General features: G+C 38.3%; 1 pseudogene across 1 annotated transcript in view; it reads left to right on the top strand.

The window, feature by feature from the left end:
• LOC309652623 (small nuclear ribonucleoprotein E pseudogene) overlaps positions 1–26,886 on the top strand; it is a 409,018-nt pseudogene that overhangs the window by 354,763 nt on the left and 27,369 nt on the right. The gene's annotated exons all lie outside the window — the stretch shown is intronic.

Genomic DNA, 26,886 nt, shown 5'->3' with positions numbered 1-26,886 from the left:
TCTCCAGTACTCTTCACTCCTTGTAGTTTTTAATTTCCATGATGTGTCCTTTTCCCTTCAGCCTGAAGCCCTGCTTTAGTATTACTTGTATTACAGGTTGTCCAGCAACAAATGGTCTCAGATTTGATTGTGTGAATGTGTCTTATTTCATTCTCAGTTTGGAAGGATAATTTTGACAGATACAGAATTCTGGATTGACAGCTGTATTTTTCTTTCAGCGTTGGAAAAATGCTGCCCCTATTTCCTCCGGATCTCCAAGGATACTCTTGAGAAGGCAGGCATTATTTTAATCATCATTCCCAGGTAGGCAATTCATCTTTATTTCTCTGGCACTTTTGTTTTTTATTCTTTGGCTCTTAGTTTAAGTATGATGTACCCATATGAATATCTATTTTAATTTAACCTGCTTTAGTTCTATTGATCTTGGACCTGTAATTTAACATATTTCTAAAAAATTGGGAAATTTTATATTGGTTTACACAGATTCATATTTAGTATATAGAAATATGATTGTTCTTATGTTTGATCTTGTATCCTGCAACCTTGCTGAAGTAATTCTGTTCTAGGAGGATTTTTAGTAGATTGCTTGGAATTTTCAATACAGACAATGATGCCTTCTGCAAATTGGTATAATTTTAATTCTTCTTTCCAATACATATGTGTATTATTTATTTTTCTTAACATGTTTTAGTGGCAAGACTTTCTAGCACTATATTTAATCGAGTGGTGGGAGCAGACCACCTTGCCTTGTTTCTGATATGAGAGTGAAAGTATTCAGTCTTTCACTATTAAATGTGATGTTAGCTGTAGTTTTTTTAAGATGCTCTTTACCAAATGGTACTAGATAGCCTCTATTGATAACTTGCTGAGGATTTCTTTTTTAATCTTGAATGGTTGTTGGATTTTTTCAAATACTTTTTCCATGTTGGTTGTTATAATCATGTTTTTTTTCTTTTTTTATCCTGATGATATGGTTGTTTACATTGATTGATTTTTAAATGTTGAACTAGTTTTGCATACCTGGAATGAATCCCATTTTGTCATGATGCATAATTAATTTCATACATCGTTAAACTTACTAATTTATTGAGGATTTCCGCATCTACATTCATGTGAAAGAACTGGTCTGCAGTTTTATTTCACTGTATTTGTCTAGTGTAGTTATCAGGATAATATTGGCCTTATAAAATGAGTTGGGAAACATTCCTTTCTCTTCAGATTGTCTGTTTTATCTTGATTGAGTTATGGTGTTTGTGGTTTTTAGGAATTGATCCATTTCTTCTCAATTGTCAAATTTATTTGTAAAAAGTTGTAGTATTCTCTTGTTAACTTTCAATGCTTATAATGTCTATAGTGATAGCCTCTCTTTCATTCCTGATAGTGGTGATTTGTGTCTTCTCTTTTTTGTCTTTGTCAGTCTTGCTATATAGGTTGACCAATTTTATTGATTCTTTTTCGAAGAAGCAACTTTTTATCTTTGGTTTATATGTTGTTTTCTATATTTGCAATTTCATTGTTTCCTCTTCTTTTGTTACTCCCTTCTGTGTGCTTTGGGATTACTTTGCTCTTCTTTTTCTATGTTTTAGCATTGTTAACTCACATAGTTGATCTGGGGCATTTCTTTTTTAATGTAAGCACTTCTTACTAAAAAGTTCCCTTTCGGCACTAGTATTGCTATGTCCCACACATTCCCTCTGATATGTTGTATTTTCATTTTCATTCAGTTCTGTGTATTTTTGCAGTTTACCTTCAGGCTTCCTCATAGACCATAGAGTATTTAGAAATATATTTGTTTAATTTCCAAGTGTTTAGAGATTTCCCTGTTTTTGTGTTACTGATTGCTAGTTAGATTACATTATGGTCAAATAACACACTCTGCATGAGTTCCAGCTATCTTTCTCTTATTGATTTATAGTTGAGTTCCATTGTGGTCTAAGAGCAGACACTGTATGATTTCTATTCTTTTAAATTTGTTAACATGTGTTTTATGACTCAGAATGTGGTCTATCTTGGTGAATGTTCTATGTGAGCTTGAAAAGATGTGTTTTCTGATGTTACTGGAGGTAGTCTATGATGTCAATTATATCCAGTTGAATGATGGTACTATTGAGTTCAACTATGTCCTTACTGATTTTCTGCCTCCTGGATCTGTCCATTTTTGATAGAGGGGTGTTAAAGTCTCCAACTATAATAGTGTATTCATTTATTCCTCCTTGCAGTTATAGCAGCTTTTTCCTCATGTATTTTGATACTCTGTTGTTAGGTGCATACTCATTAAGAATTGATGTCTTATTGGATTATTAACCCCTTTATTATTATGTCATTCCCCTCATCATCCCTGATAATTTTCCTTGATTTGAAGTCTGCTGTGTGAAATTAATGTAACTGTTCCCATTTTGTGTTGATTAGTGTTAACGTGGTATCACTTTCTCCATTCCTTTACTTTTAATCTATATGTTTCTGTATATTTTAAGTGGGTTTCTTGTAAACAACATGTAGCAGGGTCTTGTTTTTTGATCCACTCTGATAATCTGTCTTTTAATTGGCATATTTATGCCATTGGTATTGAAAGCCATTAATGGTATAGTTGTATTAATAGCTACCACTTTGAATACTGTTTTCCATTTGTTGCCCTTATAACTTGTTCCTGTTTTTGACTGCCACATTTTTTCTGCCTTCTTTTGATTTTATTTTTTTGAATTTACTTCCAGTTTTATTGAGGCCTAATTGAGAAATAAAATTCTATATATTTAAGGTATATAGCATGATGTTGTGCTACACATATTCATTGTGGAATGGTTACCACAATCAGGCTAATTAACATATCCATCACCTCACAGTTACCTTTGTTGTTGTTGAGAACACTGAAGATCTATTCTCTTAGCAAATTTCAAGCAAACAATACAGTATTATTAACTCTAGTCACTCTACTGTACATCAGATGTCTAGAAATTATTCTTCCTTCATAACTGAAACTACATACCCCTTCTTTTTAATACATTTATTTATTTATTTTTGGCTGCATTGGGTCTTCGTTGCTGCGTGCAGGCTTTCTCTAGTTGCGGTGAGCGGGGGCTACTCTTCGTTGCGGGGTGCGGGCTTCTCATTGTGGTGGCTTCTCTTGTTGCGGAGCACGGGCTCTAGGCGTGCAGGCTTCAGTAGTTGCAGCACGCAGCCTCAGTAGTTGTGGAGCATGGACTCTAGGGCGTGTGGGCTTCAGTGGTTGTGGCACATGCGCTCAGTAGTTGTGGCTCGCAGGCTCTAGAGTGCAGGCTCAGTAGTTGTGGCACACGGGCTTAGTTGCTCTGTAGCATATGAGAGCTTCCCGGAACAGGGCTCGAACATGTGTCTCCTGCATTGGCAGGCAGATTCTTAACCACTGCACCACCAGGGATGTCCAGAAACTACGTACCCTTTAACCAACATCTGCCCATATTTCCCACCCACCTAGCCACTAGCAAACACCATTCTACTCTCTGCTTCTATGAGTTTGACTTTTTTTATATTCCACATATAAGCGTGGTTTTGTTATTTATTTATTTATTTATTTATTTATTTATTTATTTATTTATTTATTTAGACCATGCCACGTGGCCTGTGGGATTTTAGTTCCCCAACCAGGGATTGAACTCCGGCCCTCAGCAATGAGAACGTGGAGTCCTAACCACTGGACCACCAGGGAATTCTCTAAGTGTGTGTGTGGTTTTTTTTTTTTTAAGACTTTTTTTGTTTTGATGTGGACCATTTTTTAAAGTCTTTACTGAATTTGTTAAAATATTGTTTCTGTTTTATGTTTTGGTTTTTTGGCCACGAGGCATGTGGGATCTTAGCTCCCTGACCAGGGATCAAACCCACACCCCCTGCAGGCGAAGGCGAAGTCTTAACCACCGGACTGCCAGGGTAGTCCCCCTAAGTGTGGTTTTAATTGAGCATTGTATATGTTCCATTTTCTCTCTTTTCTTAGCATATTAATTATACTTCCTTTTTATTTTTTTTAGTGGTTGCCCTAGAGTTTGCAATGTACATTTACATATAATCCAAGTCCACTTTCAAATAATACTATATTGCTTCATGGGTAGTGTAAGTACCTTATGACAACACAATATTCCAAATTCCTTCCTCCCGTCCCTTGTATCATTGCTGTCATTCATTTCACTTATACATAAGCATACATTAACATATCCATAAATATATATATATATATACATTGAATACATTGTTGCTATTATTGTTTTGAATAAGCTGTTATCTGTTATATCGATGTAGAATAAGAAAAATAGAAGTTTTTATTTTACTTATTCTTTTCTGATGTTCTTCCTTTCTTTATGAAGATATGAGTTTCTGACCTATATCATTTTGCTTCTCTCTAAGGAACTTCTTTTAATGTTTCTTGCAAGGCAGGTCTTCTGGCAACAAACTCATTTATTGTTTGCCTGAGAAGCTTCTATTTCTCCTTCCCTTTTGAAGGATAATTTCACAGGGTACAGAATCCTAGGTTGGTGGTATGATATAGAACCTTTACTGCTGTAAAGCTCCATTCTCACTCACCTTTATTGTGCTGTTGTTTTTTAGATATTATGTCTATATATTAAAATGTTACACATCAAGGAATACATTGTTATAATTATTCCTTTATATAAGTTTATGTCTATTGAAGAATCTAGTGGAAAGGAAAGCATAAATACATTTATAGAGTTTATTTTATTTTATACTAACTTCTTATGTCCTATTTCCTGTGTATTTGTGTTACCATCTGGTTTCATTCCCTTACTCGAATATAACTTCATTCACAACCCTCTTCTTTGTGTTCTTATTTTCAATATATTACATTTGTATGTTATATGACTAAAATACAATTTTATAGATACTGTATTGTACAGTTGTCTTTTGAATCAGTTATGATAAGAAGGGAACATCAGTATATATTTATATTTTGTTTTATCATTATCTACATAATTGCTTTAACTGGAGATTGTTGTTTTTTTCCATATGTATTTTATATTTTATAAGTCTGGTGTCACTTCTTTCATGCTTAAGAACTTTTAGAGTTTCTTTTTTTTTTTTAAAGATTGATTTATTTTATTTTTGGCTGCGTCGGGTCTTAGTTGCGGCACGCGGAATCTTCATTGAGGCATGCGGGATCTTTCATTGTGGCACGTGGGCTTCTCTCTAGTTGTGGCATGCGGGATTTCTCTTCTCTAGTTGTGGTGCGCGGGCTCCAGGGTTCCTGGGCTCTGTAGTTGTGGCACGTGGGTTCCAGAACACATGGACTCTATAGTTTGTGGCACGCGGGCTCTCTAGTTGAGGCGTGCGAGCTCAGTAGTTTTGGCGCATGGGCTTAGTTGCCCCATGGCATGTGGGATCTTAGTTCCCTGACCAGGGATCAAACCCATGTCCCCTGCATTGTAAGGCAGATTCTTTACCACTGGACCACCAGGGAAGTCCCTAGTGTTTCTTATATTGCAAGATTTATAACACAAATTCTTTTAGCTTTTGTTTATCTGGGAATGTATTCATTCTGAAAGATAGCTTTGCTGGATATAAGAATCTTTATTTGGAACAGAACATAGAGAGTTTTTTTGTTGTTGTTAGCCCTTTGAGTATGTCATCCCACAGCATTATGGCAGTGTTTCTGATGAAATATCAGCTGTTGGTCTTATTGATGTCTGCTTATACGTGATGATTCACTTTTCTCTTCTTGCTTTCAATATTTTGTCTTTATCTTTTGCTTTCAGTGTTTTGACTATGATATCTCTTGATGTGCTTCTTACATTTATGCTCTTTGGAGTTTGTTGAGTTTCTTCAATGTATAGATTAGTGTTTTTCATCAAATCTGGGGAGTTTTCAGCTATTATTCCTTCAAATTCTGTCCCATTCTCTCTTGCTTCTCCTTCTGGCACTCCTATTATGTGTACGTTAGCACTCTTGATGGTGTCCCACATGTCCCTGAGGCTCTGTTCATGTTTCTTCATTATTTTTTCTCTGTGTTCTTCAGATTATATAATTTCTGTTGATTTATTTTTTAAATTTGCTGATTCATTCTTCTGTCATCTCAAATCTACTTTTGAGCCTCCCTGGTGAGCTTTTCATTTTTCTTACCATAGTTTTCTACCCCAGAATTTCAATTTGCTTCTTTTTAAAAAACAATTTCTAGGTCTTTATTGATATTTTTGACCAAGTGTTCACAATTGTCTGTTTCTTACCCTCTTCTTTGTCTTCACAATACGTCAATCAGACTTCTCTTTTTTAACAGGCCCTGAACTCTACTTGCCCCCAAGCCTGAGCAAGCACCAAAAGAAAAACAGTGGAACATTCCCCTTTATCAGCTTATCCTGACCACAACATGACCATTTTCTTGTCAAATCTCACTGGTCATTTCTCCTTGCTTGTCGTACTTCCCTTCAAAGTTTCTGCTGATCTCTGCTTGCCTCCTCCTTTTTCTGTTTGATTTTGAGACATCTACACATTTTTGAGATTGGAGCATTCTCCCTATTACAATAGTCTTTCTAGTTAAAGTCTCTCCCTTTCTTAAGTCTGGATTTGTTTTTATTTGATATTCTATATTTGATGACTCGTTATTATCATTTATTCCTTTAATTCTTTAAACATGGTTTCCTTTAGTTCTGAACATATTTAGAATAGCTATTTTGCAGTCTTTGTCTGATAGGCCAACATCTGGGTACCTCCAAATGCGGTCTCTGTTGTTTCGCTTTGGTCCTGTGTATGTGTCACACTTTCCTATTTCTTTGCATGTTTCGTAGCCCCCTTTTTTTTTTTCTTTAAAACTGGACATATTAGAAATTGTAGCAAATCTGGATACTGATTCCCAACAGGCTTGTTACTGTTGTCTGTTCAGTGACTTGACTTAAGTAATTCTTTGCGGTCTGTTTCTATTGCAGTGTGGAGCTCCCAAAATTCTTGCTCAGGTTTTCTCCATGTTTTCGTCTTTTAGCCTGACTTCCTAGGGGTCCTTCTTTGGTCAGCATAACACACTTATTGGTCAAAGGCTGTACTCAAGGCCCTGAAGCAGAAGATGTTTACTTTTTACCACTGAATCTCTTTTTGGCTTGGAGACCACTTTCATAGTTATGAGTTCAAAGTTTTATCTTTTCTTTCAGCATTGTAAAGGATAGACTGAGTGTGATTTTATTTTTAGCCTGGCTTCCTAGTAGCAGTCCTGTGTCAGAATAGCTTATTGTTCAGCCAGTGATTGGTCAGAGGTTATCCTTAAGAACCTTGAGGCATTAAAGAAATTCTCTTTGCTGATGGATCTGTTTGTCATTTGGAAATGCTTTCAAATCTTTCTCCACATGGTATTCTAACAGCTCCTGAGTGGTTGCAGTCTAGTACCTGCAGACAGCCTTCTGGACCCCCAGGGATGAGTGTGATCTCCAAAGGGCTCTTCTTAGCTATCTCTTTCTCTGGTTCTCATTGTTATATTTTTGCCTGCTCTACCATCTCCCTTGCTGCTACTACCTATTGCTACTGCTTTCATAGGGCTACCAGCCCCTCCTTAATAGTTCACCACCAATATCTCCATTGTTTTTGAAGTCCTTAGGCATGAACTCTCTATGTTCTGTTCCAAATAAAGTCAGTACCCTCAGGTAGAGCTGCTGAGAACTGCAGTCCTTACAGTTTGCCTCTTCCCCTAGGCCAAACCTTAGCACAACTGCATCTTAGCTAGAGTAGGAGACAGAGACCTACTTCTCCCAGAGTGGTACCTCTGCTCTTTAAGTGGGCACTAGTAGGGAAGGACGGTAGTCCCAGGTCTTCTTGGTTTGCCTCTCCTCTGCCCAATAAGCCAGTCAGAGAGAAGGAAATTATCCAGGCCCAGTATCAGCAGCCTGTTACACCTGAGGCAGAAGGGTCCTTGCCATATGAGTGGGAGCTGGGTGAGGGAAATGCACCCCAGTCACCTTGACTATGCTTGCCTGGAATAGAGTTTCTGCAACAAGGAACTTGTAGGGAAGGTGGTGAATGAGAGACACAGGCAGCCTGTCCTCCTGTGGTGAAACTGGAGCCCTAAACTGGTTGCTGGGAGGAGATTATTAGCTACACCCTCATGCAGTAGAGATTCTGTAACTCAGAGCTGGGGTGAAGGTATATGAAAGCTGATCCTAGCTCATATGTCAGAGACTCCTGATGTTCTTACCGAGGTTTAGTGAATTACTTTGAATAATTTTTTCCATTTGCCGTATGCCCTTATGTTAATTTCCAGACACTTTAAATTATATATATTTAATCCTCACACATCCATTCCTGAGATCTGTGCCTCCAGGTTTATTTAAAGTAATCTAGACAGACAAGGTATGCTCTGGTAAAACTGTAATAGCTTTTAGCATATTACAAGGAGTTACCATCAGTGTAATTAACACTTTTACAAGCAGGTCATTTATTCCTACCTGGTATGGTAGGTAGAGAAGAAATAGTTATAGGCCAGTCTAAAAGTATTAGGAATCAGGGCAGTGGTAAACTATGATTAAAAAGGGAGGGTATAGTGATGTGAGGTGATAAAAGGAATATGTCTTCCTTATGCTTCTGGGAGTCTAACAGTGTTTCATTCTCCACCTGGGTGGTGCTTATACAGCTATGTTCTCTTTGGCTAACTACATTGATCTGGTTAGTTGGTATTTTTGCCCTGTTTTCCATTATCATGCTTTGAAGGATAAATATATACAACATATAAATACAGTAAATACAACCTAGAAAAGCAAGAGAATTGTCATCACCTAATTTTTGATGTGTGTGTGTGTGTGTATGTGTGTGTGTGTGTGTTTCTTCTCGGAGGAAGCAGGGTGATATAATTGGAGAAGTGTCTGTATGGGATTCTAAAAGTATTGTGGTTTTTTGTTTGCCTATTTGTGTAGAAAACTTTCATATAGTAACAACTTTATTCTGAACTTGACTTCACATACAAAGTTAGAATGGCAATTACACTTAAAATTAACTCAATAAAAAGTTTAAATATTATAGATATGCACTATCTGAAATTCCAGAAGGGATTTGAACAGGTAACAGATATTGCTACCCATCTTTGGACAGATCCTGAAGGTAATGTTCTCTTTCAGGTGGATGTACATTTGTTCGCTTCATTAATAGTCTTCATATTTCATATATATGTCAAATATATAGTACTAATAAAATATTTTTTAAAAATAGCTTCATTTCACTGGACTTTTACACTATGTACTCTTTTGTGTTCAGCTTGTTTTGCTAAGTGTAATATCTGTGTAGTTGTTTGTAGGATCAGTTCATGTTTTGCTTTCTGTGCCTAATATTTTATTGCATAAATATTCCATCATACGAATATTTATCCATTATATTGTTGCCTGCCATTTGAATTGTATCCTCTTTGGGGCTACTTTGGGTAAAGTTTCTGTGTGCATTCTGGTACACATGTCCTGGTGAATATATGGACTCATTTTTTAAAGAACATACCTAAGAGTGGGGTTGCTGAGTCACAGGCTAGACAGAGAAGGTATAAGTTTAAATAAATTCTTGAGTTTTTACCATTATTGAGGGCCTGGATACTATAGTTACTAAAATTAGTCTTTCTTTTTGACACTAAAGTGGCCAGAGGATATTTATTCTCTGAGTGAATGAAAAGTGGTGGAACATACTTAGGATTTTATGCCTAGGGTTCAGAGTATAGAGAGTGAACAAATTTAAATGGGCAGTGGAAGGCCCAGGGAATACAATTTTTTTTTTTTTTTTTTTTGGTCACAGGTGGAGTTCTGGTTGTTAAATAAAATGGTTACATTTTCATACAACAGAGAAGCCACAATGGTGTTTTGGGATTAATTTACTTCACATAATGTAATAACAGTAGAATTGGTGCTGATATCGCCTTGCATTACATCTCTTGATTATTCACTTTTACCAGCAGGTTAAGCAGTGTACTCTTTATGTGATACCATTTTCTGCATTGGCCTTAGATTTATAAAAGGGTGGTGTTACGGTCGCCTGCCATTTGATTATTGGTGCCAGATTCTACCATTTATAGAAGCAATACAATGAAAATAGTGTCAGTCACAGAAAGCAGGGTTATTGAAAGAATATCATATTTTGTTTCCTTAGGAAATAAACATGACCTACTCTCAGCATCAAAGGGCACTTATTTTCATCAAGAAATAATTATGTGATCAAAGTCCACATAGTACAGGCTTAAAGAAATATTCACTGTTTTAGCTTTGCTTAAATGGATATCCAAATGAAGTGATAGAATCAAAATGCCTAAGAATTGGAAATATTGAGAGTAACACCTAAAAGAAAAAGGTATTATTTAAAGGGGAATGGAACCAATAATAATAATAGGTACTAATTTTTGAGTGCTTACTGTATCTTGTGTGCTGTGCAAAAAACTTGAATTATTGCACTTAATTTCACAAACACTGACATATAGATATTATTATATGTTTTAATGATGCTGCTGGTGTTTAAGAAGTACATAACTTGGCTATGGAAAGTGGTGGAGCTGAGAATTAGGTCTAGACACTTTAAACTCCAGAAGTTTCTCTCTTTACACCTTCGTTGTAGACGTAATTCACAGATGGATTTTGTTTTTCTTGTGAACAGCAATTTTGGTAGGAATACTGTGGCTAAAGTATCTTGATAGTTGTGTAAGAGCTTCTTTTCTCTTTTCTGCTTCCTTTGCCCTTTCCTCCTCCTCTGTCTTCTTGTCTCTTTCTTCTCCTTTTTCTTCATTACCATTATCATAATCATTATATATGAATGATGGAGCATGGTTTTTCTCTACAAAGTGGTGTTTGCCTACACAATCATTTAAAAAATGACAATAATTAAAAACGCAAATAAGATTGTTTATCTGCTGTGCTGTTATGTCAGCTGTAGCTTGGTTCTCTCTGACTGTTTTGTGATGAGAGACAAACAGGCTAAGAGACAGATTATAACCTAAAAGCAATGCAGACTTTTATTTGGGAAATAGGTCGCATTTCTCTTTGTTTGAAGAAAGGAAACCTTGTATGAAGAGAAGCGGAAAAGGTTTCCTTTTATAATCTTACTTTAAAAATTCAGAGCTGTTAAAAATCAAGGTGGCCTCTCTAGATTAATGTGTAAAAAAAACTGTATATATGCACACATACATACATATATGATGTATTATATACATAGATATATATTATATACTGGTACTATATTAAATTATATACTATATTATGTATTATTTTAACTATAATTATATATCATTATATATTTTATATAATTAAATTACATATATTAAATTATGTAGTAACATATGTATATATATATCATGTTATGTGTGCGTGTGTATTATATAGTAGTAATTTTAGAGGCGTCTGTGAGAAAATGATAATGAAAAAGAAATACCCAAATCACAATCTGTAAATACTAAAAAATATATTGGATAAAAATTGTGTCATTGTATATACTAGCTAGATTGTATTACTGCAGATTAAAAATATTACAGTTCCTTATTATTTGAAATATTTTGTCACTGTTGGGTGAAAATGTCTATTAAGCATATCCAGTTTCCTATGTCCTTATTTGCCATCTACCTCAAATTTCATTTATAAAACATCTACTCTTTTCCAGGTATTGTTTTATAAGGAAAAATAAGGCTTAACTTTTTCTCTTGAGTTCACAATTTAGTGAGAGGGATGGAGAAGTAAACACGTGGTGTTCATAGAGTAGGAAGTGATATCAAGTAGTGAAAAAAGGGTGCAAAACGATGCCCTGGAAGCACAGAGAACAACAGTGCAATAGCAAGGATGCTTGAAGGTCTAACGTGCACCAGATACATAACAATGGCACTCACTGGACTGTGGGGCCATTGTTATATATCTGGAACACTTTAGACACAGACGTAGGGAATGGACTTGAGGACCAGTGTGGGGGGGGGTGGTAAGCTGGGATGAAGTGAGAGAGCGGCATGGACATATATACACTACCAAATGTAAAATAGATAGCTAGTGGGAAGCAGCCGCATAGCACAGGGAGATCAGCTCGGTGCTTTGTGACCACCTAGAGGGGTGGGATAGGGAGGGTGGGAGGGAGATGCAAGAGGGAGGGGATATGGGGATATATGTTTATGTATAGCTGATTCACTTTGTTATACAGTTGTGTTAAACTAACACAACATTGTAAAGCAATTATACTCCAGTAAAGATGTTAAAAATAAAAAATGATGAGATAATCAAACCCAACCATTGAATAGTTTGAGGTTTAAAATTATATAAGATAAAAACTCATGCTGCCACCCAAGTTAACTTTTTGAAACTTATACTTCTCTGGTATTTAGTGTAGTAGAATTCTTTGATAATATTTTTCTTTCTGGTATAAAATGTTTATAAAGTGTGTTTAGTTCAATCTGCAATATAAAGTGATACAAACCTAATCTTTGCACATTTTTGGATAAAATCACAATTTAATTTTATGATTTTTGATGCTTAAATATTGATATTGGAATTCACTATTTTAGGCTAAGTCTAACAGACCTCTGGAATCCAAGGTGACAAACACCTCGCTAAGGAATGATTGTCAGTGGTAAAATTACTCATTGCAGCTATGTTATAAATTATTTTCTACCCCTAACAAAAGTATATTGGAAATATATCACACATTGAGACATGTTCTTCAAAGGCATTCTTCTTCTTGTCTTCTGGCTCTCCACCCATTTCTTCTCCATTGGCTTTTCCCCTTAGTTTCTAAAACCCCCCAAATTAGTCATTTTGTAAATAAATAAATGATTACAAAAAATAATAAAAATCGACCATTAACTAGGCTCAACAGCAGACCCTTGGCCCACATTATACCCTTATCTCCCTGTGATCATCAAAAATGCAATATGACTTCTCAGATGGTCACTTAAGGATGAGTAAATTATACCAGAACACAAATGTCCCAATGTAGTATGCTTATTTCTTTGGGTATCTCTCAACTCATAAAACTGAGCCTGGGAACTCTTCATTGTATTGTTACCTCTTTGATAGTATTTTAAAGCTTTTTAAAGTCAGCTCATTGATAGAGATGGTATATATAACCTACTTCACCATTACCAATAGACATTTTTAACCTGTCTAAATTAGACTTTCTTACCCAAACTCCGTGTGCATGAGCGTGTACACACAAGCTCACATATACACATTTAAAGTTTACATTTCCTTATGCTGTCTCTGACAAGACCAAATATTTACCAACCATCACATAAAAAATTTATAGACTCCTCTCTGTGCCTTGCTTTTTCGTCCTCTCTGACTGGTCATGAAATCCTTGAGATTCTATCCTGTAGATGTATTACACCTTTATTTCTTTTTCTCCATCTTCATTACAACAACCTTATTTTCACCTCACAAACTTCTCTCATTCAGGCCCTCATCACTTCTGTCATGCCCTCATAAATGATCTCAGTACCAGAAATTCTTTGAATGAAACAAGCTCCCTTACCCTTCCCCTGTCCTGTATACATCATATTTTTCTTAATCCTGGAATGTTCTTACTCATTTGTCTCTCTTGTAAACATACACTCAGCCTTCAGTGGGCAAAGCGGGTTTCTCCAAGGTTTTTCCTGATCCTTACTCCCCATACTTCCTATTACCTGGCATAGAGAGTATGTCTTTTTTTTTTTTGTCTCAAATATCCTTCTGCCAAAATCATGCATGGGAAATCTGTAAGCTCTTGAAGACCCAGCTCAACTTTGACCTGGTTAGAAGTGTCCCTCATTAGCGCAGGTCAGTGATTCTCACGTTGTGATCTCCAGACAAGCAACAAAGGCAGCTGGGAAACTGATAGAAATGCAGATTCTCAAGCCACATGACAAAACTACTGAATCAAAGCTCAAAGTTTGTTTTAACAAGACCCCCAGGTGTTTCGGATGCAGGCTAAGTTTGAGAAACATGCAAAGACAGTATTTTTCTCATTCTTCACACTTTCACCACTTCCACACATCTTCACTTGTAGCACTTACCATATTATATTATAATTACTTTTCAATTATTAAGTATTTTCCTCTTCCTTTCATAGGTGGCAGATATGGAAAAAAAATCAACCCATGCTAATAATCTTTGTAACACTCTTGTTTTCAGTACCTTTAGCAGCTGCTGGACAATGGCCACAACTGGCCTAAGTTCATGTCCTTCACCAGCCCTGGCAAGGATGGGTGGTATATTATAGTCAGTATAATGCTGATTGAGTTTTTCCTCGCAGGTCAGATGGAACATCGTGAGCATGAGTCTGAATCACTTCTGCTCAAAACACTTGATGACCTCTCTGTAACACCTGCTTCGCACCTCCCAGCTTGACAGCAAGGGTGGTGCCAGGTGTAAACTGCATTGGATTGTTCTTCCCAAGATTCACTCACCCTGTATTCAGACCGTTCTGCACCTGTAAACCATGGCTACAGTCTGCTGTGGATTCATGTACTTCATCAGACCTGCGAAGAGAGGCTGGTCTAGCATTTCCTGGTAGTGCTCCCTCTGGCAATCCTTTGGCGGTGGTGAGGTTCAGGAACCTACTTTACCATTTTTTAAATAACTTCAAAATTATTATTTCCTTTGGTCTTCACAGAATCCCTGGAATATAAACAAGGCAGGAATGGTAGATAGAGAAAACTGAGGGCCAGATATTTAAGCAGAGCATATCTGCAATTACAGATGTATTCTGTAGGCTCACTGTTTGTTATTTTAAAAGAAAAATGTGGACAGGTTCCTGCTAGATGATAGCAGCAGGTGTTTACCCCACTCTAGGGAAGACAAAGACTGTCTTGTCTATCATTTCAAGGTATTGGTGATTCAGTGGTTTCTCACACTATTGAATGTGTGTCATAACCGTGGAGATGATTACCTTCTACCCAAAGAGTTTCATTTCTACTTGTTTTAAATTTTCATTACCTGTTGCTAGCATGGTGGAAATGATGGAGTCTGGCTCAATTCTGTTGGCTGATTCATACTGAGAATTACTCAACTTGCATTTACCCACTGAGATCTGGTTGTGCTACTGCCCAGCAGTGCTGTAGGATATTAGCACATGACCAGTGGATGCCAGAAGACTTGATGACAGTGAAGGTGCAAGGCTTAGCATGTCAGTCATTAGTTTACCAGACTTATATTTTCTTTTTTTAACCCTTAAAAGGGCCACTGTGTCAATTCTCCAACAACTGTTACAGCCTATGAAAAAGCATGGATAGCACAGTCTTGATGACAGTGATGGTGGCAGTCTTAGATTGTAGATATTGGCAGTCTCTAGAATATTTTGTCCAATATTTACCCCACTCAAGGCTTCATCTAGTAATTTTCTAGCACTTGATGTATAATATGAACAGAGGACCAGGTGCATGTCCCCTGGATGAGGACAATAGGGAGCATGTTGTAGAATGCAGCAGATTGGTTTTCCTCAGAATAACTCCTGCATTCATGACCTTCAGTTTCTGGTGGCCATTGTACCAAAGGTACTTGTTTTTGTTTTTTTGGTTTTTGGTTTTTGTCTTTTGGCCACACTGTGTGGCTTGTGGGATCTTAGTTGCCCGACCAGGGATTGAACCTGCATCCTTGGCAGTGAAAGCTCAGAGTCCTAACCACTGGACCACCAGGGAATTCCCCAAAGGTACTTGTTATAATTAATTTCTAGGTTTGAAAGGATTGGGGGTCTGTATGCAATGTGTTGCTCCTAAAGGGGTTTCTCTGGTGCATGAATGAATATTGTGCAAATGAGACTTCTGTTCTCTTTGGGTATTTGGTGAACTCTCCTCTGTGACCCCATTTACTGTCCCTTTGCAGGATGACACTTAATTTACAGGGTCTAGATTCCAGTGTATCCTTTTGCATGTGAATGACTCATTCCAGGTCACCTCACTTAGTGCCTTTAATGGTTATTTTTTAATATGTGATGCAGGATCTGAACACACCCAATAGGCACGTCCGTGAAGGGAGAATAAAGTTGCCACTCAAGGAATGCCAGGCAGTGGTTCTAAGAACCACTCACCCTGTGATGACCACTTTGTTTTGGCTGAGCTTGGCCATTATGGACATTGATTTCATTTTCTTCAACTCCCTGGAGAAAACATGTGATATCAGGACAGATTATGTCTGCTAAAGCTGTTGGTTTGTGATCTGAAAAATGTATGCCCATGAGATTGAATTTTCTTAAATACAAAGTTATGAACTCTTATGTATTCTTCCATAGCATGTAGCAGTGCTTGAGTGGTAATAGAAGACTTTGATTTGGATAATAAGTATAGGCTTCTGCCAGACAGTTTTAGCTTGTTTTCACTGCACTCCCAGGCCATTCAAGAACGTCTTCACCTTAACTTCAGTGTGTTAGTTCTTTATTTGTTGTTCACATTACTAAAGGCTAACACATTCATGGAGGTGACTCACGTCCTTTATAATGCTTCGTCTCTACTCATTTAAAATTTCATTGCTTGCCAAGGAGCATGATGGAAAATTAGGGGTTCTGGCCAAAAACCATGCATGATTCTTATGAGAATTATTCAGCTTCCACTCATGTTGCCATTTTCCAGTGTTACTATTGGATCTGAACATATCCCCAGTGACTGACACACAACTTGGTAACAATGAGGGTTCCAGGCTTCCCATGTCAGTCATGGGTTTCCAAGATGTATATTTTCCATTTTGACCCTTAAGAAGGCCAGTGTAGCAAATTTTGCAAATGTTATAAGCTATGAGCACAAATGCTCTTGAAGGCACAGGGTTGTTGACAATGTCTGTGGGAGGGTAGGATTGGAAGGTTGTGGATTGTTAATATCCACGATATCTTGCCCAGAATTTATTCCACTCAGAGTCCTTTGGAACAATTTTCTAACTTTTGCTATAGGATATGAACAGATGACAAGGTATATGTCACCTGGGTAAGGATACTATGGAGCAAGTTGCAAAATGCAGTAAATTAATTTGACTCAGACTCACCTCCTGCCTTCACGACCTTCAGTTTCTGAAGGTCATTGCACCGCAGAACACTCATTGGGATTCCTTAATGGGTGGAATAATTGGGACTCTATATTCAGTGTTTTCCTGCTTCAAGCTTTTGTCTGGAGTGAGAAGGAATGTTATGCACATCAGAATCCTGCTCTTCACCTTTACTTGGTGGCTGGCTTACGCTCTTTTTCCCCACTCTCTGCCCTTTGAGGGATGACCCTTATTTGAAGGCTTTCAATTCCATTGCATTCTTTCCATTGAAACGACTCATACTGGGTCACCCACTCAGGGCTCCTAACAGTCAGTTTTTAAAAATGTGATTCAACACGTGAACACATACTAGAAAACATACAGTGTAAAAGGAATATGAATTTGCTGATGTATGAAGGCTGGGCAGTGGATGCCCCAGAACCACTCACCCTGTGTTTACCACCTTCGGTATCTGCTAAACTTACCCATTGTGGGCACTGATATCATTTTCCTCATCTCCTTGGGAGAAAACTTGTTGTAACAAGGCAACTTTCCCCCACAAGAAGAGGATAATTTGGAGCAAGTTGTAGTACCCAGTGGATTGGTTTAACTCAGAGTCACTCCTGCCTTCATGACCTTCAGTCTCTGGTGGCCTTTGCACCACAGGGTGCTTGTTACATTTGCGCTCTAGGTTTGAAAGAATCCGGGGTCTCTGTTCAATGTATTGGTCCTAAAGGGGATTCTCTGGTACAAGAAAGAATATTATGTAAATGAGAGTTCTTCTCTTCTCCTTTGGGTCACTGGGGAACTTCTTTTATAACCCTATTTACGTCCCTTTGCAGGATGTCCCTTAATTTACAGGGTCCAGAACCAGTATTATTGCCAGAATCACTCACCCTGTGTTTACTACCTTTGGTATCTGTTGAACTTACCCATGGTGGGTACTGATTTCATTTTCCTCTTCTCCTTGGGAGAAAACTTGTTGTACCAAGGCAACTTACCCCACAAAAGGAGGACACTTTGGAGCAAGTTGTACCCAGTGGATTGCTATAACTCGGAGTAACTCCCCGTCTTCATGATCTTCAGTTTCTGGCGGCTTTGCACCGCAGAGTGCTTGTTACAATTGCTCTCTAGGTTTGAAAGAATCTGGCATCTGTGTTCAATGTATTGCACCTAAAGGGGATTCTCTGTAAAATAGAAAATATTGTGAAATGAGAGTTCTTCTCTTCTCCTTTGGGTCACAGGTGAACTCTCGTTTATAACCCTAATTACGTCCGTTTGCAGCATGTCACTTAATTTACAGGGTCCAGAGCCTGTATTATTGCCAGAATCAGTCACCCTGTGTTTACTACCTTCGGTATCTGCTGCACTAACCCATGGTGGGTACTGATTCCATTTCCCTCATCTCCTTAGAGAAAACTTGTTGTAGCAGGTCAACCTTCCCAAACATGAGGTGGGTGATGTGGAGCAAGTTGTAGGACCCAGTTGACTGGTTTTACTCGGAGTCCCTCCCTGCCTTAATGACTTTCGGTTTTTCGCGAACTTTGCACACAGGGTGCTTGTTACAATTGCTTTCAAGGTTTGAAATAATCTGGGGTCTGTGTTCAATGTATTGCTCCTAAAGGGCACTCTCTGTTATAAGAAAGAATACTGTGTAAATGAGAGTTCTTCTCTTCTCCTTTGGATCACTGGTGAACTCTCTCTTATAACCCTATTTACATCCTTTTCAGGGATGTCACTTAATTTACAGGGTCCAGAACCTGTATTATTGCCAGAATCACTCACCCTGTGTTTACTACCTTTGGTATCTGCTGTACTTACCCATTGTGGGTACTGATGTCATTTTCCTCCTATGCTTGGGTGAAAACGTGTTGTACAAAGGCAAGTTTCCCACACATAAGGAGGATAATTTGGAGCAAGTTGTACCCAGTGGATTGGTATAATTCACAGTAACTCCCTGTCTTCATGATCTTCAGTTTCTGGTGGCTTTGCACCACAGAGTGCTTGTTACAATTGCTCTCTAGGTTTGAAAGAATCCGGCGTCTGTGTTCAATGTATTGCACCCAAAGGGGATTCTCTGTAAAATAGAGAATACTGTGAAGTGAGAGTTCTTCTCTTCTCCTTTGGGTCACTGGTGAACTCTCTTTTATAACCCTAATTACGTCCCTTTGCAGCACGTCACTTATTTTACAGGGTCCAGAGCCTGTATTATTGCCAGAATCACTCACCCTGTGTTTCCTACCTTCGGTATCTGCTGAACTTACTCATGGTGGGTACTGATTTCATTTTCCTCTTCTCCCTGGGAGGAAACTTGTTGTACCAAGGCAAGTTTCCCCCACATACGTAGGATAATTTGGAGCAAGTTGTTCCCAGTGGATTGGTTTAACTCAGAGTCACTGCCTGCGTTCGTGAACTTTAGTTTCTAGTGGCTTTGCACCGCAGGGTGCTTGTTACATTTGCTGTCTAGGTTTGAAAGTATCTGGTGTCTCTGTTCAATCTAATGCTCATGAATCGTTTTCTGGGGGTGCAGGAAAGAATATTATGGAAATGAGACTTCTTCTGTTCTCTTTTGGGTCATTGTTGAACTCTCTTCTATGACCCTATTTACGTCCCTTTGCAGGATGTCACTTAATTTACAGGGTACAGAACCTGTATTATTGCCAGAATCACTCATCCCCTGTTTACTATCTTCGGTATCAGCTGAACTTACCCATGGTGGGTACTGATTTCCTTTTCCTCATCTACTTGGCAGAAAACTTGTTGTACCAAGGCAGGTTTTCCCCACATGAGGAGGATAATTTGGAGCAAGTTTTCGCACCCAGTGTACTGGTTTAGCTCAGAGTCACTTCCTGCCTTCATTACCTTCATATTCTGACGGCCATTGCACCACAGGCTGCTTGTTACAATTGCTTTCTAGGTTTAAAAGAATCCAGTGTCTGTGTTCAATGTATTGCTCCTAAATGGGATTCTCTGGTACAGTAAAGAATATTGTGTAAATGAGAGTTGTTCTGTTCTAATTTGAGACATTGTTGAACTCTCCTCTGTTGCCCCATTTAATGTCCCTTTGAAGGAATACAATTTATAGGATGTGGATTCCCGTGCGTTCTTTTCTATTGGAATGACATTTCGTGGGTCACCGCAATGACAGCTTTAACAGCCATTTAAAAAAAAATGTGATTCTACATATGAACACATACTAGAACCATACAGTGTAAAAGGAATGTGAATTCGGTGATGTTTGGATGCTGGGCAGCGGTTGCGCCGGAACCACTCACCCTGTGTTTGCCACCTTTGGTATCTGCTGATCTTGCCCGTTGTGGGCTCTGATTTCATTTTCCTCATTTCCCTGCGAGAAACGTATTGTACGAAGGCAAGTTTCTCCCAGATGAGGATTATTTGGAGCCAGATGTTTTATGCAGTGTATTGGTTTCACTTAGAATCACCCAATGCTTTCATGACCTTCAGTTTCCAGTGGCATTTGTACCACAGCATGCTTATTATAGTTACTTTCTAGGTTTGAAAGAATTGGTGGGTGAGGGGGGTCTGTGTTCAATGGATTGCTCCTGAAGGGTTTTCTTTGGTGCAGGAAAGAATATTATGTAAATGAGAGTTCTTCTCTTCTCCTTTGGGTCATTGGTGAACTCTCATTCAACAGTGAGAGTCCAGTGACCCCATTTATTGTGCCTTTGCAGGATGACACTTAATTTACAGCATCCAGAACCTGTATTATTTAGTCCAGAACCACTCACCCTGTGCTGACTACCTTCTGTATCTGCTAAACCAGCCCATTATTGGCATTGCTTTCATTTTCCTCATCTCTTTGGGGGAAAACTTGCTGTTCCAAGGCAAGTCTGTCCACCAGGTGAGGATAATTTGGAGCAAGTTGTATTACCCAATGGATTGGTTTCACTCAGAATCACTCCTTGCCTTCATGACCTTGAGTTTCTGGTGACCTTTGTACCACAGGGTTCTTGTTACAATTGCTTTCTAGGTTTGAAAAAATTGGGGGTCTGTGTTCAATGTATTGCTCCTAAAAGGGTTTCTGTAGTACCAGAGAGAATATTATGTAAATGTGACATCTTCTGTTCTCCTTTGGGTCATTGGTGAACTCTCCTGTATGACCTCATTTACTGTCCTTTTGCAGGACGACACTTAATTTACAGCATCCAGAACCTGTATTATTTAGCCTCACCCTGTGTTAGCCGCTTTCAGTATCTGCTGACCTTGCCCATTTGGGGCACTGATTTCATTTTTCTCATTTCCTTAGGAGAAAACTTGTTGTACCAAGGCAATTTATATGTAACTCAGTGACTGATTTCTGATCTGATCCAAGTTATGCCCCTGAGACTGATTGTCTTCCTTTAGTACTGGGCCATGGACTCTCACTTGTGTTTGCATAGTATGATGCCTTCCTCAGGGGTTAATGGCAATGCCTTTCTCAGAACGATATGGGTAGGTTCATGCCAGAGGTGTTCAGCTTGTGTTTGCTGCACTCCCCAGCCTATCAAGATTGTCCTGTCTTTTAGTTCAAATGGTGGTGCTTCATTGGTTCTTTACATTGTGAGTCCTGACATAGTGATGGAGGTGACTCACTTCCTTTAAAGTGCTTCCCCTGTGCTTTTTAAAATTTTCGTTGCTTGCCAACAAGTGGAAGAAAATCTGAGATTCAGGCTCAAAACCACTGAATTATTCCTATGAGAATTATTTAACTTGTATTTGGTCACTCAGAGCCTCCTATTGTCATTGTCCCATATTACTGTGGAATGTGAACACCCATCCTAGAGGTTATTCCCGAGTAAAGAAATTAAGTTGCCATCCTCTGAATGCTCAGCAATGGTTTCCCCAGATCCACTTGCTGTTTACCCAAATTCATTTTCTGTTGAACTTGCCAGTAATAGGTATAAAATTCATGTTTTTCACTAGCCAGGCAGGAAAGCTGAGCTAGTCAAGTTATAAATACTTTATAGGTTGGTTTTCAGTCTAAAATGTTTTTATGTTCTTGCGTCTATTTCTGTACTTACAGGGGGAGATGAATTCTTTCGTATATTCCCGTAAATATTCCTCCCACAAAGACAATGTAGGTTTCTCATGTAAATAGTAAAGATAGGTTCCTATCAGAAGATTTCACCATGTGTTCATGCAACTCACCATGATAAACAAGATTTTCTTGTCTGTCATTTCATGTATAGATTGTTCAGTGATGCCTAACATTGCTAAAAGTATGTCATGGTCACAGAGTCGATTACCTTCCTCTCAAAGTGATTCATTTGTACTCTTAAATTTTCATAGCTTGTATACCTGCATTATGGAAATTATGGAGGTGGTGAAATTCATTGGCTAACACTGAGAATTACTCCTCTTGTATTTTACCCACTCAGAAATGGTTTTTCAGTCATCCAGTTGCGCAATAGGATGAGAACATGAATAAAATTGGTGCCACATGTCTTGGTGATAATAAGTGGCCAGGTTTAGCATGTCAGTCATTGATTTACAAGATGTTTTTTTCTGTGCTTATGCCTATGTAGGCCAATGTAGGAAATTTCTAGCAAATGATGTAGTCTGTGAACAAAGCTCTCACTAATGACGCAGGCTTGAAGACAATGATGACTCCAGTCTTGCAATGAAGGGTATTGGTTAACTCCATTATAACTTGCCCTGTGTTTACTCCACTAAGGGTGGCTTAGAGTCATTGTCTAGCATGTGCTATAGAATATGAACAGAGAACCAAGTGGATGTTCCTTTAATGAGGATAATGTAAAGCAATTTGTAGAGCACAGTTGATTTGTTTTCCACAAGACCATTTATTTTATTCACCAACTTCAGTGTCTGGGGGACTTTGCACCACATGTGTGGAAATACAGTTGCTTTCCAGGTCAAAATAATTGATGGTCTGTAGTCAATGTACTGCCTTCTCAGAGTTCTGTTTGTTTGTTTGTTTTTGTTTTTGGTGCCTGAAAGAATATTATACTTATGAACCTCGTAGTTGTCTCCTCAAAGAGCTTGGTGATCTCTCTTCTGTGACCCCATTGCCTGCTTCTTTGCTAGATGGCACTTATTTTGCCAGGATAGACTAGATTGGATACACTTCCATCTGGATGCCTCCCCCTGTGTTCACTCCACTCAGCTATTTGCAATCATTGTGGAACATGTGATGCACAATGTAAGCTTACACCCAGCGGGATACTCCCTGTGTAAGGAAAATGAAGTTGCTGTTCTTTGTAGGCTTAGTGGTTTGCCCAGAACTGCCCCTCCTGAGTTGACCACCTTCGTTTTCTGCTGAGTTCGGCCATAATCGGCATTGAGTTCATGTACTTCACCAACCCTAGAAAAATTGGTTGGTATATCAGCTATCCGTATATGGCCTTCAGGGGTTCGATGCTGGCCCGAACAATTCATATACCCACGAGAGTGATTCTCTTCTAATACTGTGTAATGATCTCTCACGTATGTTCCCACGTGGTTCCTAACGTTACTGAAAGTATCTCAAGGTCATTAAGGTGATTCTCCTCCTCTCAAACTGTTTCATGTGTGAAATCCCCATGATGGCAATTAACTTGTCATTCTTAGCATGTCTGTCATTGGTTTCTCCAGATTCATCTCTTCTGTATTCATTCCCCCCAAGGCCGATTGTGGTAACTGTGTGGCAAATGCTGTTGCCTGTGAACACACTTCCCACTGCATGCATTTGATGGCATTAATGTAGCCATTCTTAGATTTCTGAAAATTGCTTTGCCCCAAAACTACTCACGCTGAATTCACCCCATGCATACCCGGTTGTAGCTGTAATCCAGCATGTGATGTTGGCTATCCACACACACTCTTCAGGGAATTCCCTGTGTAATTATAATAAAGGTGCAAATCTGGGAATGCAGTGTACTGGCTTCCCCAGAATCATTCCAACTGCATTTACCACGTCCTGCTCCTACTGAAATTGGCCATAATATCCTTTGAGTGATGAACATCACTAGTCCTGGCAAGAATGCATGGTCTATCAGGTATTGCTTATTTGGGCATTGTTGTCATACATAAAAAATATTATTTCTATGGGGAATTATCTTCTCCTAAAGTGCTTGAATCCTCTTGCAAGCCTCATTGAATGCCTTTTGCCCTCATGGCAATTACGTTTCCTGGTTTAGAATGCAGCTGTTGTGTTAACCCCCGATGTTTGTTTGTTTGTTTCTCACCTTGTTCTAGGCTGACTTTAGTCATTGTCCCATATGTCCTATAAGAAAAAGATAATCAAAAAATGGGATGCCCTGTAGGTTAGCATTGTAAATACGCCAGCCTTTGAGTGCTGCGGTGTAATGGTTTAGCACAGACTCATCCACCTCTGCTCAGTACCTGCAGTTTCTGGTGAACTTTGCAATGAAAGTCACTTATTACAACTACTTTTTAGGTCAGGAATAATGGATTGTCTTTGAGTCATGAATTGGTGTCTTGGTGGTTTCTAATGTTCCTGAAAGAATGTTACAGGTTCATAAAATTCCTACTCCTCTCCTCATGGTACTTGACAGCCTTTCCTCTAAGTCCCCATTGCATGCCATTTGCGTGTAAACCACCTTTAGCTTCTGGTGAACTTGACCACAGTTGTACCTAAATTCATGTATTTTACCAGGCCTTGATAGAAATGGTGATATACCAGGTCAATGTATTGTTTCGTGTATTCTTCAGAAGCTCTGATGAATTTCAGGGTAATGATGCTTGATCCCCTCTGCTAAAACACTTGATGACCACTCCCATGGGGCTTTGCTATATGCCACCCTGCTTGATAGCAATGAAGGGAGGTTGGGTGTTTGCCATGGTTCCTTAAGCTGGTAGAGGGCTGGACTGGCAGAGATGAGGTTCAGGAACCTGCTTTACGAATTTTAAAGTGCCTTTGAATTTAAAATGATTATTTCTTTCAGTTTTTATAAATTCCCTGGGTGTAAACGAGGCAGTAAGAAAATCAACAGCCAAATATTTAAGCAGAGTAGACCTAAGATTATTGCTGTGTTCTTTCTGCTGAGTTAATCTTCCCTTTTTAAAAGAAAAATTTTAGTTCATGTCTTCAGTGTTAATCCAGTTACATCATTTTTGGTATATACTTTATTATCATTCATAGAAGTGCATTGCTTCAGAATATGAAATGTTTCACCTCTTGCTTCTTTTTATAATTTTTCCTCTCAGCTCAAGTTGCACCTTCAGAGAGTACATCTCTGACCATAACTCTGGAGTATCACCCCAGGTGATCCCTGTCAGTCACCCATCTTTGAATTATTTATCAGCATCTAATTTTTTAATACATTTGGTTATTTGTTTTATTTTGTCCAACACACAGATTCCATGAGAGCTAGGAACCTGTTTTTGTGTTCTCTTGTCTTCTTTTATCACGTCATCTGGAAAAGTGCCTTGTATACTTATATACATATACATATAACTACACATTTCTGCTGAATGAATGCATGTGTAAATTAATTAATTGTCATGTCCAGATGGGTTTCTGAGGAATGTGCAGTTGTACCACAGAAAGTACACAGTAGAGTGTAAAGGAATCGAAAATAAAATAACTATCCACACATCTACTGACTGTAACCTTACAGAGAGAAACTCATATTAGCAGTTATTTAGCATGTTATATGAATGAGCCAAAGATGACCTCTGTATATTGGCCCTTAGGTTTTTTACTGTTTGACAGTAGGCTGAGACCCATTAGCTGAAAAGCCCACCAGCACTGAACTCAAAATTTTGCACGTTCAGTTGTTTTAAGCATAGCCCAAATAAGCAGATTTTTAGCCATTTATAACTTGCCTGCTTTGCATACCCTCTGAAACTGTGCCCAATATCTGCTGGCCATAGATAAGATAAACCCCAGGGTTATAAAGACTACGATCTGCCCTTTGAAGATCTGTGACCCAGAGACTCTGCCTTGTGACTGAGTGATACGTAAGACCCCTCTTTGAACCCCTTCTCCCTCAGGAGTTTTCTTGCCCATCTTCCAAAACATGTACCCTGCACCATAGCCTCTGGACAGTCTCATGCTGTGGGGGACTTCCCCCACACACAAACCTGTCAAAGCATCGTCCAAGTAAAGCTTGTGTGTGCCACCTTATTGTGGTCTTACCTTTTTCCTTGATCAGCCTCAAAATCCCTAGAACCACCTACACAGAGACAAGAATTAAGGGAGCTATAGCAACCATGGGATCTCTGATTTATGACTCTTTTTAGAACATATTGTCACATTTCATATATGCCAAGGAGTAATAGGGTTAGGATGAGGATATTTTGGCAAAATACTACTATTCTACAACAGTAACTATTTTGGCAGAAACCATATTGAGACCTGTTAGACTCAGCATATAGACAGGCAACAGAATGTCTTATCTATCAATGTTTCCCTTGCATCTTGTACTGCTTTTGGCACATAGTAGATACTCAAAACATATTGGTTGTTTAGTTGGTTGAATAAATGAATACTTGAAGAATTCAATGAATGTCTAAGGAGTATGATTTTTCATTTAATTAGAATGCATTAAAAATACCCAAATCTGAATCCATATTTACTTGTAATTCTTGTAATGCCCAGGGCTCATGATTTTAATTGTGATGTTCAATGGACAGTATGCATATATGTTTATATACACAATAAAGGAGCCTGGGTTGGGGAGACATTTTTTTCCCAATCACATATCCTAGAAAACTTTTGTTTGATTTTGTTAAATCTATTTTATTGCCTTGTTCCTCAATTTGATATATTGGAATGAATAAAAGTTAGCATGCAGAATATGTAAAAAAAAATCAAGTGCTGTTTATTATCTTTTTATCATTATGAGTTCCTTGGTTTCTAAATAGAGTTTATTCAACTAATGAAAAGTGTCAACAATTTTTCCATCTCAATAATAGTGGCAAAAAATGATCTTCTGTTTTCTATATGCATGTAAATAAAATAGAAGAGATTTTCAAAGAGGATTTCTTTGTCCAGGAAAGGTTTAAATGAAAAGAATATTTTCTCTCCCTCCCCCTCCCTCCCTCC

The sequence above is a fragment of the Balaenoptera physalus genome, assembly GCF_965194825.1.
Source record: "Balaenoptera physalus genome assembly, chromosome: X".
Lineage (NCBI taxonomy): Eukaryota > Metazoa > Chordata > Mammalia > Artiodactyla > Balaenopteridae > Balaenoptera > Balaenoptera physalus.
The sequence above is the reverse complement of the archived record's forward strand: the minus strand, read 5'-3'. Positions and strand labels throughout refer to the sequence as shown.